We start from the raw sequence: 12,775 nt of genomic DNA, 5'->3' as shown, positions 1-12,775 counted from the left end.
ATTAAAGAAACTCAGGGCAAATAGATAAAGAAGCTGGGGCACGTCCACTCAGTGGGATATTATTCAGCGATCCAGACAGGTAAAAAGAAACCAACAGGCAATTCAAGACTAGAATTAATAAAAACAGACGATTAACTTACGAAGAAGCCAGTAGTAAGAGAAATGCAAAGTAAAACTGAATACCATTGTTTACCTCTTAGATTGCCCAAAATTGGAAAGGACTGATAGAATACAGTGTCAGTGAGCATGTAGGGAAATGGGTACCCGTTGATGGGAATGTAAACTGGCAAAATTGTTTTGGAGAAAATTTTGGCAAAATGTTTTCTTTTTTAGCAAAAAGACTAAAAAAAATTTTTTAATGTTTATTTTTGAGAGAGATACAGAGTGTGAGCAGGGGAGGGGCAGAGAGAGAGGGAGACACAGAATCTGAAGCAGCTCCAGGCTCCGAGCTGTCAGCACAGAGCCCGACGTGGGGCTCGAACCCACTAACCACGTGATCATGAGCCGAAGTTGGATGTTTAACCGACTGAGCCACCCGGGGCGCCCCTTGGCAAAAATACTTTTAAGTGTGCCACCACTTTGTAAGTAACCTTACTTACAGGGATGCAGTTTGTTGACATTCACTGGCCAAGCCGTATTTCTGAATCTACTATTTATCACTGCAGCATTGGTTGAAATGAAAAAGAAGTCAGGTATTAGTAGAATAATGGACAATAACTATAGTACATTTATACACTAAAATAAGATAAAATACTACAACAATGAATTAGGTCCACGAATTAAGTACTAAGATGAAAACCATGTTAAATTAAAAAGCGATTTGTGTGTGTGTGTGTGGTCAGTCAGTTAAGCATCCCACTCTTGATTTCCGCTCAGGTCATGATCTCACAGTTCGTGAGATCAAGCCCCACATCGGGCTCTGTGCGATGACAGAGAGTGTGTGCTCATGCAAGCGAGGGTGGGGTGAGGGGTAGGGGCAGAGGGAGACAGAGAGAGAATCCCAAGCAGGGCTCGATCTGGGATCTTGACCTGAGCTGAAATCAAGAGTCGGATGCTCAACCCACTGAGCCACCCAGGCGTCCCTGGTATTTTAATCTTTTACCAAAATAAACATTTTTGTCTAAGTGAGAAAAATTATTTTACAAGGCTCCAGTGTTTTTAAAAACTCAGTTAAAAACTTTTTCTTAACTAAATTTATTGTTGAATCTATTCTAAGGTCTGTCCTCTTTGACCAAGTGATCGACACCATATAAACATAGAAAAATACGTTACCACCCTCTAAGAACTTAGGGGAACCTGGGTGGCTCAGTCGGTTGAGTGTCCGGCTTCAGCTCAGGTCACGATCTGGCAGTTTGTGAGTTTGAGCCCCACATCAGGGTCTGTGCTGGGCTCTGTGCTGACAGCTCGGAGCCTGGAACCTGCTTCGGATTCTGTGTCTCCCTCTCTCTGACCCTCCCCCGTTCATGCTCTGTCTCTCTCTGTCTCAAAAAGAAATAAACATTAAAAAAATTTAAAAAAAAAAGAACGTAAATGACTACAAAAACCAAACTCACAGGATCCAGTAGCTACGGAATACTCTAGAAAGAGTTTGGGCTAGCTGCCACAAAAACCCAGGGCAGACTTGGCACTCGCTGATTAACTGTGATTTCAGCCTCAAAATTCAAATTTTTGGAGGCTCGTGTTCCTCATCTGCAAAATGAAGAGAGACCATAAAACTAACATAGGGGGTCTAAGAAGCAAAAGTGAGATTGCCGAGTGCAGAGGGAAGAATAATGAGCCAGGGTGAGTAGAACAGAGATTAGACTGGTGTGTGTACGGCAAGTCCCACCCACCTGTCCCTCTCCCAGAGTCCGGGTTACCTCTGCCCTGCAGAACTGATTTACGCTGGTCACTGAAGGAATTCAGTCGCATGATTGAAAAAATGGCCACAATCATCTCACTTCTGCTGCTTAATAATGATCTGCGGGTTCTAGCCAATACAAAGAAACGAGGAGGAGGGAAGGAGGGAAGGAGGGAGAGAAGGAGGCAAGGAGGCAAGGAGGGAAGGAAGGAAGGAAGAGAGGGAAGGAAGGAAGAGAGGGAGGGAGGGATGGAAGGAAGGGGCAAAAAACGTACAGTTGCTAGAATTGTAGACTCAAAATTATAAGATTCAAAATTTTAATCCAGCCTTATTCAAAATAAAAAAAAAATTGGTCACAAGAGCATTTGATGAGAAGACTGATAAGGAAATACATTTTCGCCCAAATTATTTGAGGCCGCCAGGGCTGTCCCAGTGACGGTCACCTTGGCAAGAGAAGGAGGAAGAGGCACCCAGCCAGGTGCCACCGAAGATCTCGTTTATGATTAAACCGGACACGCTTGCTTCCTCGTGTTCGTGCTGGCAAGTCCTTTCGACGTGTTTGCTGTCGTTCAGGGAGAAGGAACTGAAGGGGTTCCACAAGACGTCCACCCCGTCAGAGCACAAGACGTTTTTGCGTCCGTTTAATCGCACAGGAGCGTAACCTTTAACGACAGACTTGGGATAACCATAAAACCTGTAAAATATAATTACTAGACAGACCGTATTTGTTCCTTCCTTTAGGCCACGAAATACGCTGGCTGTCGAAAACCCAACTTGCTCATTCGGGCTGCGAACGAACCAGTGGTTTTATGATCGCTGACGAGCCATTTTATAAATGTCTACTGCGTAGACATCGGTTGGCCCAAAGCGTTTCTGGGAGAGCTGGAGAGCCAGGTTCGAGGTGACAGGGCAAGAACCACAACCAAAGGTTTGGCACAGAACCAGCCTCAACACTACACCACCACTGCCACCCCGGAGGGGCAAAGGAGGCAGGGACGTCGCTCACGGCACTGAGACCGGGGGGCCACCCGTGGCATCGTGGCACCAGATGCTGGATTCTGCTATTTCTTTCACCTCTGTTTCTTCCTCAGCTCCCGATCCGCAGTTTAGGTCAGCTTGTACGGTGAGAGGGGGGCCATGCCCTTGACCAAGACCGTTAAGGTGGGTTTGAGGTTGCTCAAAAAATTAAAAATAGAACTACCCTACGACCCAGCAATTGCACTGCTAGGCATTTATCCGAGGGATACAGGTGTGCTGTTTCGAAGGGACACATGCACCCGCATGTTTATAGCAGCACTGTCCACAATAGCCAAAGTATGGAAAGAGCCCAAATGTCCATCGATGGATGAATAGATAAAGAGGATGCGGTATATATATGCAATGGAGTATTACTCGGCAATCAAAAAGAATGAAATCATGCCATTTGCAACTACGTGGATGGAACTGGAGGGTCTTATGCTAAGTGAAATTAGTCAAAGACAAAAATCGTATGACTTCACTCATATGAGGACTTTAAGAGACAAAACAGATGAACATAAGAGAAGGGAAGCAAAAATAATATAAAAACAGGGAGGGGGACAAAACATAAGAGACTCACAAATATGGAGAACAAACTGAGGGTTATGCGAGGGGTTGTGGGAGGGGGGATGGCTAAATGGGGGAGGGGCATTAAGGAATCTACCCCTGAAGTCATTGTTGAACTGTACGCTAATTTCGATGTAGATTAAAGAATAAATTAAGTTAAAAAAAAGTTGAAATTTATTTTAGAGACAGAGAGTGGGAGGAGGGAACAGGAAGGGAGAGAATCCCAAGCAGGCATCACACTGAGCTCGGAACCTCATGCGGGGCTCGATCCCACAACCCTGGGATCATGACCTGAGCAGAAATCAAGAGTCGGACGCTCAACCGACTGAGCCACCCAGGCGCCCCAAAGTCTTTCTTTTAAAAATTTTTTTTCTTCTTCAACGTTTTTTATTTATTTTTGGGACAGAGAGAGAGCATGAACGGGGGAGGGGCAGAGAGAGAGGGAGACACAGAATCGGAAACAGGCTCCAGGCTCTGAGCCATCAGCCCAGAGCCCGACGCGGGGCTCGAACTCACGGACCGCGAGATCGTGACCTGGCTGAAGTCGGACGCTTCACCGACTGCGCCACCCAGGCGCCCCAAAGTCTTTCTTTTAAATCCAAGATCCAGTTAAGGTTTTTCTATTACATTTGGACCTGAATACCTCTTTCACTGCAAAGCAGACAACTCCTCCCCTGCCTCTGCCCCTGCCCCCCCCACCCCCCTGCCCTGCCGCCCAAGGTTGACTTGAACAACTCACTCTTGTAGAATGCATTTCTCAGTTGGTGTGATTTTGCCCCCTAGGGGAAAATTTGGTAATATCTGGGGACATTTTGGGTCACAGCTGGGGAGGCGTAGGTTAGTTCTTTTGGATTGCTCTGGCAAAATAACATAGGCTGTTGAGACAGGTGGCTTACAAAAACAGAAATTTCTTCCTCACGGTTCTGGAGGCTGGAAAGTCCAAGCTGTGGCCAACAGGTTCAGTGTCTGTCGAGGGTCCGCTTCCCGGCCCACAGAGGGCTGTTGTTTTGCTATAAGCTCAGATGGGGAAAGGCAGAGGGAACGTTTATAAAGGACACTAATCTCATTCGTGAGGGCTCTGCACTCCTGACCTAGTCACGTCCAGAGGCCCCTGCCTCCTAATGTTACCACCCTGGGGATTAGGACATAAACATATGCATTTTGGGGAGACACATCCAGTCTACAGCAATGTTCTACTGGCATGTGACGGGGAGGGGCCAGACGCACTTCCAAATATCCTACGATGTCTAGGAGTGTCCCTACAATAAAGTATCCAGGGGCGCCTGAGTGGCTCAGTCCGTTAAGCCTCCGACTTTGGCTCAGGTCATGATCTCACAGTCTGTGGGTTTGAGCCCCGCATCAGGCTCTGTGCTGACAGCTTGGAGCCTGGAGCCCGCTTCGGACTCTGTGTCTCCCTCTCTCTCTGCCCTTCCCCGACTTGTGCTCTCTCTCTCTCTCTCTCTCAAAAATAAACATTAAAAAAAGAAATTATCCAGCCTGAAACGTCAGTAGTACTACGGTTAAGAACCCCTTGCCCACCTGTCTCTAATTGTTTGATTTAGATTCATGTTTATTTTTTTAAATGTTTATTTATTTTTGAGACAGAGAGAGACAGAGCATGAACGGGGGAGGGGCAGAGAGAGAGAGGGAGACACAGAATCCGAAGCAGACTCCGGGCTCCGAGCTGTCAGCACAGAGCCCGACGCGGGGCTTGAACCACGAACTGTGAGATCATGACCTGAGCCGAAGTCAGAGGCTCAACCGACTGAGCCACCCAGGCGCCCCCACCATTGTTCATCTTGGTGCCCGCGTTGTCACCGGTCAGCCAGTGTGAGTCACTGTAAGTTGCCCCTGTGTCCTTTCCACATTTTCATTCATCTCTCAGCTTGCTTTTTACTCTGTGTCTTTTTTCTAAGTTTTTCGAGAATCTCCAGCACATGGTAAATTCTCATTAAACGTCACCTATCATTTTTATCATCTTATTTCATTCAGTAAAAATATTCCTATTCATAGCCACTCTAGTTGTTCACTATTTTCACCCTACTGTGAACAATTCACAATAAACTTGCTTGTACTGGTAGGGATATTCTTTTATGTTAGTATTTTTATTTGAGTAGAAAGGTTCCCAACAGTGGGATTGTTGTCACTAGGTACGTGCATATTTATTTATATTTAAAAAAATATTTTTTTAATGTTTATTTATTTTTGGGACAGAGAGAGACAGAGCATGAACTGGGGAGGGGCAGAGAGAGAGGGAGACACAGAATGGGAAGCAGGCTCCAGGCTCTGAGCTGTCAGCACAGAGCCTGACGTGGGGCTTGAACTCCCGAACCGCGAGATCATGACCTGAGCTGATGTCAGACCCTTAACCGACTGAGCCACCCAGGCACCCTATTCTTTCTTTCTTTCTTCTTTCTTTCTTTCTTTTCTTTCTTTCTTTCTTTCTTTCTTTCTTTCAAATTTTTTTTTCAACGTTTATTTATTTTTGGGACAGAGAGAGACAGAGCATGAACGGGGGAGGGGCAGAGAGAGAGGGAGACACAGAATCAGAAACAGGCTCCAGGCTCTGAGCCATCAGCCCAGAGCCCGACGCGGGGCTCGAACTCACGGACCGCGAGATCGTGACCTGGCTGAAGTCGGACGCTTAACCGACTGCGCCACCCAGGCGCCCCGCAAAATAACCCAATTTAAAAAAATGGGAAAAGGAGCCGAAGAGACGTTTCTCCCAAGAAGATACACAAATGGTTCGTAAACACGTGAAAAGATGTTCAGTATCTTTAGCCAGCAGGGAAATGCCATTCCAAGCCTCACTAAGCTTCCACCCCACCCCAATAGGGTGGCTGAAATTAAAAAAGAAAGAGAAAATAAGTAACAAGGGTTGGCAAAGACGCGGGAAATTTGGAACCCTCATTTCTTGTACAGTTCATTGTAAAATGGTGTCCCTCTTTGGAAGACAGTCTGACCGTTTCTCAAAACGCTAAACACAGGGTTACTGCAGGACCCAGTGACTTCAGTCATTGTTACATGAAATGATATGAAAACATGTGTCTATACAACTTGTACATGAATATTCACAGCAGCGTTCCATGGAAATACCCCAAATGTTCCTGAATTGATGAATGGATAAACAAAACGTGCCGTACCCACAAGAGAATCCTAGTGAGCCACAGAAGGAACCAAAACATCGACACAGGCTACAACACGAATGAATCTCGGAAACATTATGCTTAGCGAAGGAAGCCAGACACAAAAGATCACGTATCTACGAGTCCGCTTATATGAAGTGTCCAGAACGGGAAAATCCACATACACGGAAAGCAGGTAAGTGTTTGCCCGGCACCGGAGGGAGAAGAGAATAGGGGGTCACTCTGGCGGGTATGGGACCGCTTCTGGTGCTGACGCTCTAGAATTGACCGTGGTGATGGTTGCATATCCTCGTGAGTGTACTGAATACCACTGACGTGTATACTTTAAGATGATGAGTTTCATGTTCTGTGAATTATATTTCAATAAGACTGTAGTAAAAATTAGGAAATACAGAATATATAGGCTTCTTTCTCCATTTAAAAAAAAAAAGATTTTATTTTAAAATAATCTCCACCTCCAACCTGGGGCTAGAACTCATGACCCCGAGATCAAGAGTCGCACAGTCCACCAAGGGAGCCATCCAGGCGCCCCTCCCCACTTCTTAAACGAAATGTGGCACACGCTATATACTCTTTGACTTCTGCTTTCTTTCCCACTTAGCGATGTGTCTTGGCATTCATTTCTTTTCCAAAAAAAAATTTTTTTTAACGTGTATTCATTTTTGAGAGCAGAGACGGAGCGTGAGCAGGAGAGGGGCAGAGGGAGAGGGAGACACAGAATCCGAAGCAGGCTCCAGGCTCCGAGCCAGACAGAGCCCGACACGGGGCTCGAACCCACGAACCGCGAGATCATGACCTGAGCCGAAGTCAGACGCTCAACCGACTGAGCCAGCCAGGCGCCCCAGGCATGAGGCTTTTTGAGAGTAATGTGTCAGCCTCTGTTATAACAAAAAGCATTCATGACTTTTGATCTGGTAATTCCAAGTAGGTAGATAAGACTTCTGGATAACCACTCACGTAAATGCCTAAAGTAGGAATGTGTGTTCCTTGCAGCAATGCTTGTAAGTAAGGAAAAATTGTAATTGACTCCATTTACCAAAATGGAAAATTATGTGAGAGCTAAAAGAAGTAAGGAGAAGGGTAACTTGAGAATCCTGTGTGCAATGTGCTCTTATCTATGTGAGGAACATGGAACAGGGACACCTGTCTCTGCATGCGGATAAGTGCAGAGAAAACCGTCTGAAAGGATTCATATGAAACTGATCCCAGTAGTTCGCCTTGGGGAGGAGTGTGGAATTTCTTGCGTGTTGCAGGGAGGGGTTGAGGGGGTACTTTCGCTTTGTCTGTATTAAAAAAAAAATTAGAATTTTCCTGGAGTAATTTGAAAAAAGGATACAAGAAGCAAAAAGCAAAATAACTTCTAGAGTTAGTGTTAAAAATTCTACAAATGAATTTAGTTGACAACGGCATAGAAGTGTGCGGTACTTGGTGATACCTGAGACACGGTTAGCCAGCCCCGGCAGCGAAAAGGCATAAGCTTTGCAGTCAGGCCGACTTGGATTGGAGTACTGGTTCTCCCATTTGCTGTGTGACTTGGGCCATTCAACCTCTCTGAGCCCTGGGATAAGAAATGGAATCTACAAGAAAGAGCTGTTAAGAGGATCGTTGACATAATACAGGTAAAAGTCTCTAGTACATACTAGGTGCTCAGTTAAGCAGTGGGAATTATTAGTAATAATTAAAATTATGGTTTGTAACCCAATAAGAATTGAGAAGCAGATGAATTAAATCACACAGATTTAATCTGCAGATTGTAGGTCTCGCCACCAAGGATTCATTATTATTTCCTCCATATATTCCTCGTGTTATTCATTTGCTTATCCATTCATTCGCTCGATAAGTACATGCTGAGCACTTGTTACGTTAGGCCGTAGACATACAACATTAAAAATAACTGCGTGCCTTGGGGCGTCTGGGTGGCTCAGTCGGTTAAGCATCCGACTTCAGCTCAGGTCACGATCTTGGGGTTTGCGAGTTGGAGCCCCACGTCGGGCTCTCTGTGCCGACAGCTCAGAGCCTGGAGCCTGCTTGGGATTCTGTGTCTCCCTCTCTCTCTGCCCCTCCCTCGCTCACGCTCTGTCTCTCAAAAATGAACAAAAAAAAAATAGAAAAAAGAAAATAACTTTTCTGGGACTTGACAATTTCCCCCGATGGGAGAAAGGGACATGTAGCCAGTTGGCAGAGTAACATGGGAGTTACCCGTGTGGACATTGGACCCGAACTCGGGTCTCATTCCCAGCTCTATCACTTACTAGCTCTGTGACCTTGGATCGGTTAACTTCTTTGGTCCCATCATCTATCAAATGAGTTGTCGATATTTCTCACCTCTGCTCTCCTCCTGTCCCCATTGTAAGGTTCTTAAGGAGATTAGATGAGCCGATACAAGGGTAAAGCACTTTGCCCAGTGCCTGGCCCGTGGAACGCCTTAGTAGACATCAGCTACTTTTCTTTCCAGGCAGTCCTGCCACTGTGGGGTTGATATTATAAACGGGGAATTCTAAGAGTCAGGAGCACCCATCAGATCTAAAGGTGCTTGTCTATCTGGCAAACTATGTATATTAAGTAATAATGGATCCCTCTAGATCATTAATCAACAGCTAATATAAAACTGGAATAAGAGGGGTACCTGGGGCGCCTGGGTGGCGCAGTCGGTTAAGCATCCGACTTCAGCCAGGTCACGATCTCACGGTCCGTGAGTTCGAGCCCCGCGTCAGGCTCTGGGCTGATGGCTCAGAGCCTGGAGCCTGTTTCCGATTCTGTGTCTCCCTCTCTCTCTGCCCCTCCCCCGTTCATGCTCTGTCTCTCTCTGTCCCAAAAATAAATAAAAACGTTGGAAAAAAAAATTTTAAAAAGAGGGGTGCCTGGGTGGCTCGGTGGGTTAGGCGTCCGGCTTTGGCTCAGATCGTGATCTCCTGGCCCACAAGTTCGAGCCCCGAATCGGGCTCTGGGCTGACAGCTCAGAGCCTGGAGCCTGCTTCGGCTTCTCTGACTCTCCCCCGCTCACACTGACTCACTCTCTCGAAAAATAAATATTCAAAAAAAGAAAAAACTAAAACAAAACTGAAATAAGAATGTCTAATCAGCATCAGATAAGCAATGTGGTATAACTTCTGTCCAAAGCAAATAAACTTGATGCCTAATTAATTGAAATTTTAAATGTATTTATTAAAAAAAATTTTTTTAATGTTTACTCATTTTTTGAGAGACGAAGAGAGACAGAGTATGAGTGGGGAAGGGGCCGAGAGAGGGAGACACAGAATCCAAAGCATGCTCCAGGCTCTGAGCGGTCAGCACAGAGCCTGACGCAGGGCTCAAACTCATGAACTTTGAGATCACGACCTGAGCCGAAGTCGGAGGCTCAACCGACTGAGCCACCCGGGCGTCCCTATTTATTTAGAGAGAGAGAGCGCAAGCACAAGCTGGGGAGGGGCAGAGAGACAGGGAGAGAGGACCCCAAGCAGGCCCAGCACAGCCACTGCAGAGCCCGATGTGGGGCTCAAACCCACAAACTGTGAGCTCATGACCTGAGCCAAAACCAAGTCGGATGCTTAACCCACTTGAGCCCACCCAGGCGCCCCGAGAAACTTGACATTTTAGCCTTTAGGGCCTTATGTAGAGTGGGATGGTTCCGTTAAGCTTTGAAAACATTGGAAATTTCTGCCCTGGATTTCTAGGAATACCTTCACTGACCGACTACTAGGGTCCAGGGATCCCTCATCACCAGGATGGAAACTTCTGACCCAGGGAAAAGGAAGGAGCGGGGAGACTGAGAGGTGGAAGCAGACGTTTGCAGAGAAACTAACGCGTGAGGCATTGGCTGCTTTCTCTCTTTAGCCATCCTGATGCACCGCGAGGCTGCTCTATTTTCCCCCTTTGAGCTAGGTCAACAGGGGCTCAAAGCGGTCAAAGTAGTGCATTCTGGGTCAGGAGCTAATCTGTGTCTTCTGATTCCAAGCCTGGAGTTCTTCCCTGGACAGCAGCTTGCGTCTCGTGAGAGTGTGAGGAGGGAGGTCGTCCCTCGGTTGCGGTGCTCTCCGTGGTAGGTACACTTCTCTCCCTGGGGAGGGATGGGGCGAGGCAGGATTGGAGGAAGGATTACCCATCACCATCTTCCCACTCCAGGTCCCGGGAGGGGAAGGTTGCTGCTCTTGGGCAGGCGGCTGGACCAAGGGGTAATCAGGGAGACCAGGCGGGGGGATTGTGGCTGAGGACATGACGGTGCCTGTGAGCTCTTCCTGGGCGCTCTTAGTGAGGAAGCCAGCACCCAGGTTGGGACTCCCCAAGTCTCCAGGTGTCTGGATACAGACAGCGCCCCTGGGGGAGTCCCCTTGGTTCCTGTCCTTTCCCCATAACCTTCATCAAAGGACAGAGAAGTATGGTGCCTTGACCTTACTCCCTGGTTCCTTCCTGCCCTTGAGAATCTGGGTCGCGGAGAGAGAGAACCCCAACACCACTGAGTGCTCTTAGCTGGTCTGATAGCCATGTCTGCACAGGATAGAATTTTGAAACGGAATTTATCTGGGAACATTTGGCTTATCTCCTCTGTGCCTGTTGTCCACCTTGTGGGTTGCTGTGCAGTAAAATGACACAATACATGGGAAAGCACCTAGTAAACTTTAAAATGCAGCAAACTTACTGTTGTCATTGTTATTATAGCATCCCAAGGCTCAAGAGGACTGTAACGATGGCCTCATCTCATCCCCTAACTGGGGCAGGAATCCTTGTCGGGCACCTCGGACCAATTGCCAGCCACCTCCACCTGCATACTTGTTGTGACGAGGAGCTCACTCCTCGAAAGGTAGCCCCTTCTCTCCCTGGTTCGCTCTTGTGGAGAAAAAGTTCCTCTTTGGGTTGAGTTGAAGTCTGCAATCGTTGGACACACATCACACATGTTCCCGCTGTTCTCCGGGATTTAAGGACAGCTTCATGTCCCAGGTCATCTTTGTTCCCACACTCCCTCCCCCTCGCCCCCCCTCCCCCAGAGTACCTGTCTCTGATACCCTGTGAACTTTGCACAGGATCATTTTTAGGTTCTTCGTTCCCTGGAGTTCCACCCACTCCAGCTGGCCAGTGTCCCCCCTGCAAAAAAGCGGTGCCCAGAACAAACACAGCCAACCCCTGCGGAGGTGACCCGAGCGGGGCAAAGTGCGGGACAGGTTTCACCTCCTATCATCTACACTCTGTGACTCTATTAGTGCAGCGCAAAAACAGTTGCATCAAATTTGCTCACTTGAAGCTTGTATTTTAAGCAAATATCCTGCAATCTTTCTCACCTAAACTACATCTGTGTCTCGTGTTTGTAATTAGTTTAAATGGACCCAAGTTAAGAAATATCATGTAGCCGTCACCTTAGAAGGCAAGCTTTCATGGGCTCTTCATTATATGACCCTCCGTCCCTGGTTCAGGGACCGTTGTTATGATTTCTCTGATACTTGCTTTCTTCCTGTGCTTAGTTTACTATGTATGCGTAATGTTTAGTTTTGCCTGTTTGGGAACTATATATAAATGGGATCATGCTGTATTGTATTGCTTTACAGTTTGCTTTTCCTCAAAACTATTTGAGATCCATCTATGTTGAATATGTAAGGGTAGTTTGTTCGTTATTGTTGCTGTAGAGTATTCCACTGTATGAATATTTTAAAATTTATTTATCCTACTGTTGGTGAACATTTGGGTTATTTAGTTGTTTATTGTATTATAAACTATGCCACTTTGATGGGCACCTGGGTGCACAGTCAGGTAAACGTCCGATTTCAGCTCAGGCCGTGAACTCAGGGTTTGAGTTCGAGCCCTGAATTGGGCTCTGTGTTGACAGCTCAGAGCCTACTCTCTCTCTCTCTCTCTCTCTCTCTCTCTCTCTCTCTCTCTCTCTCAAAAATAAATAAAGATTAAAAAAAATTTAAGCTATGCCAGCTTGAATATTCTTGTATGTGTCTCTTGGGGCACATGTGCAATGTAATTGATAAGTAATTATTTCATGTGTTTACATCTTGTCTCTTGGCTTCTTTCAGAATAGAGGAATCATGCCTTTTACACTTAATAAAGGCTTTGAGCACACACTAGTTTTCTCTAGAATATATACCTATGGGTGGAATTGCTGAGTCTTGGGATTTACGTAAAAGTACAAAAACGTACACCTGCTCTTATCTGATTGTGTGCTCCCAACTGATTGCAAAATTGCTTTTTTAAACACTTGCTTGGCATG

The 12,775-nt window shown here is 46.4% G+C and overlaps 1 long non-coding RNA gene and 1 other non-coding gene across 2 annotated transcripts; one reads left to right on the top strand and one right to left on the bottom strand.

The window, feature by feature from the left end:
• Positions 1 to 7,323: 7,323 nt before the first annotated feature.
• Positions 7,324 to 7,408, bottom strand: TRNAR-UCG. The gene has a single exon. It is a non-coding gene; the product is annotated as a tRNA-Arg (tRNA).
• Positions 7,409 to 10,058: 2,650 nt separating this feature from the next.
• Positions 10,059 to 12,226, top strand: LOC109494097. Its single transcript, XR_002148675.2, has 2 exons — positions 10,059 to 10,609; positions 11,227 to 12,226. It is a non-coding gene; the product is annotated as an uncharacterized LOC109494097 (long non-coding RNA).
• The last annotated feature ends 549 nt before the right edge of the window (positions 12,227 to 12,775 follow it).

Source organism: Felis catus, chromosome E1 (genome assembly GCF_018350175.1).
Source record: "Felis catus isolate Fca126 chromosome E1, F.catus_Fca126_mat1.0, whole genome shotgun sequence".
NCBI lineage: Eukaryota > Metazoa > Chordata > Mammalia > Carnivora > Felidae > Felis > Felis catus.
Note: the sequence above shows the minus strand (reverse complement) of the source record. Positions and strands in the feature narration are given on the sequence as shown.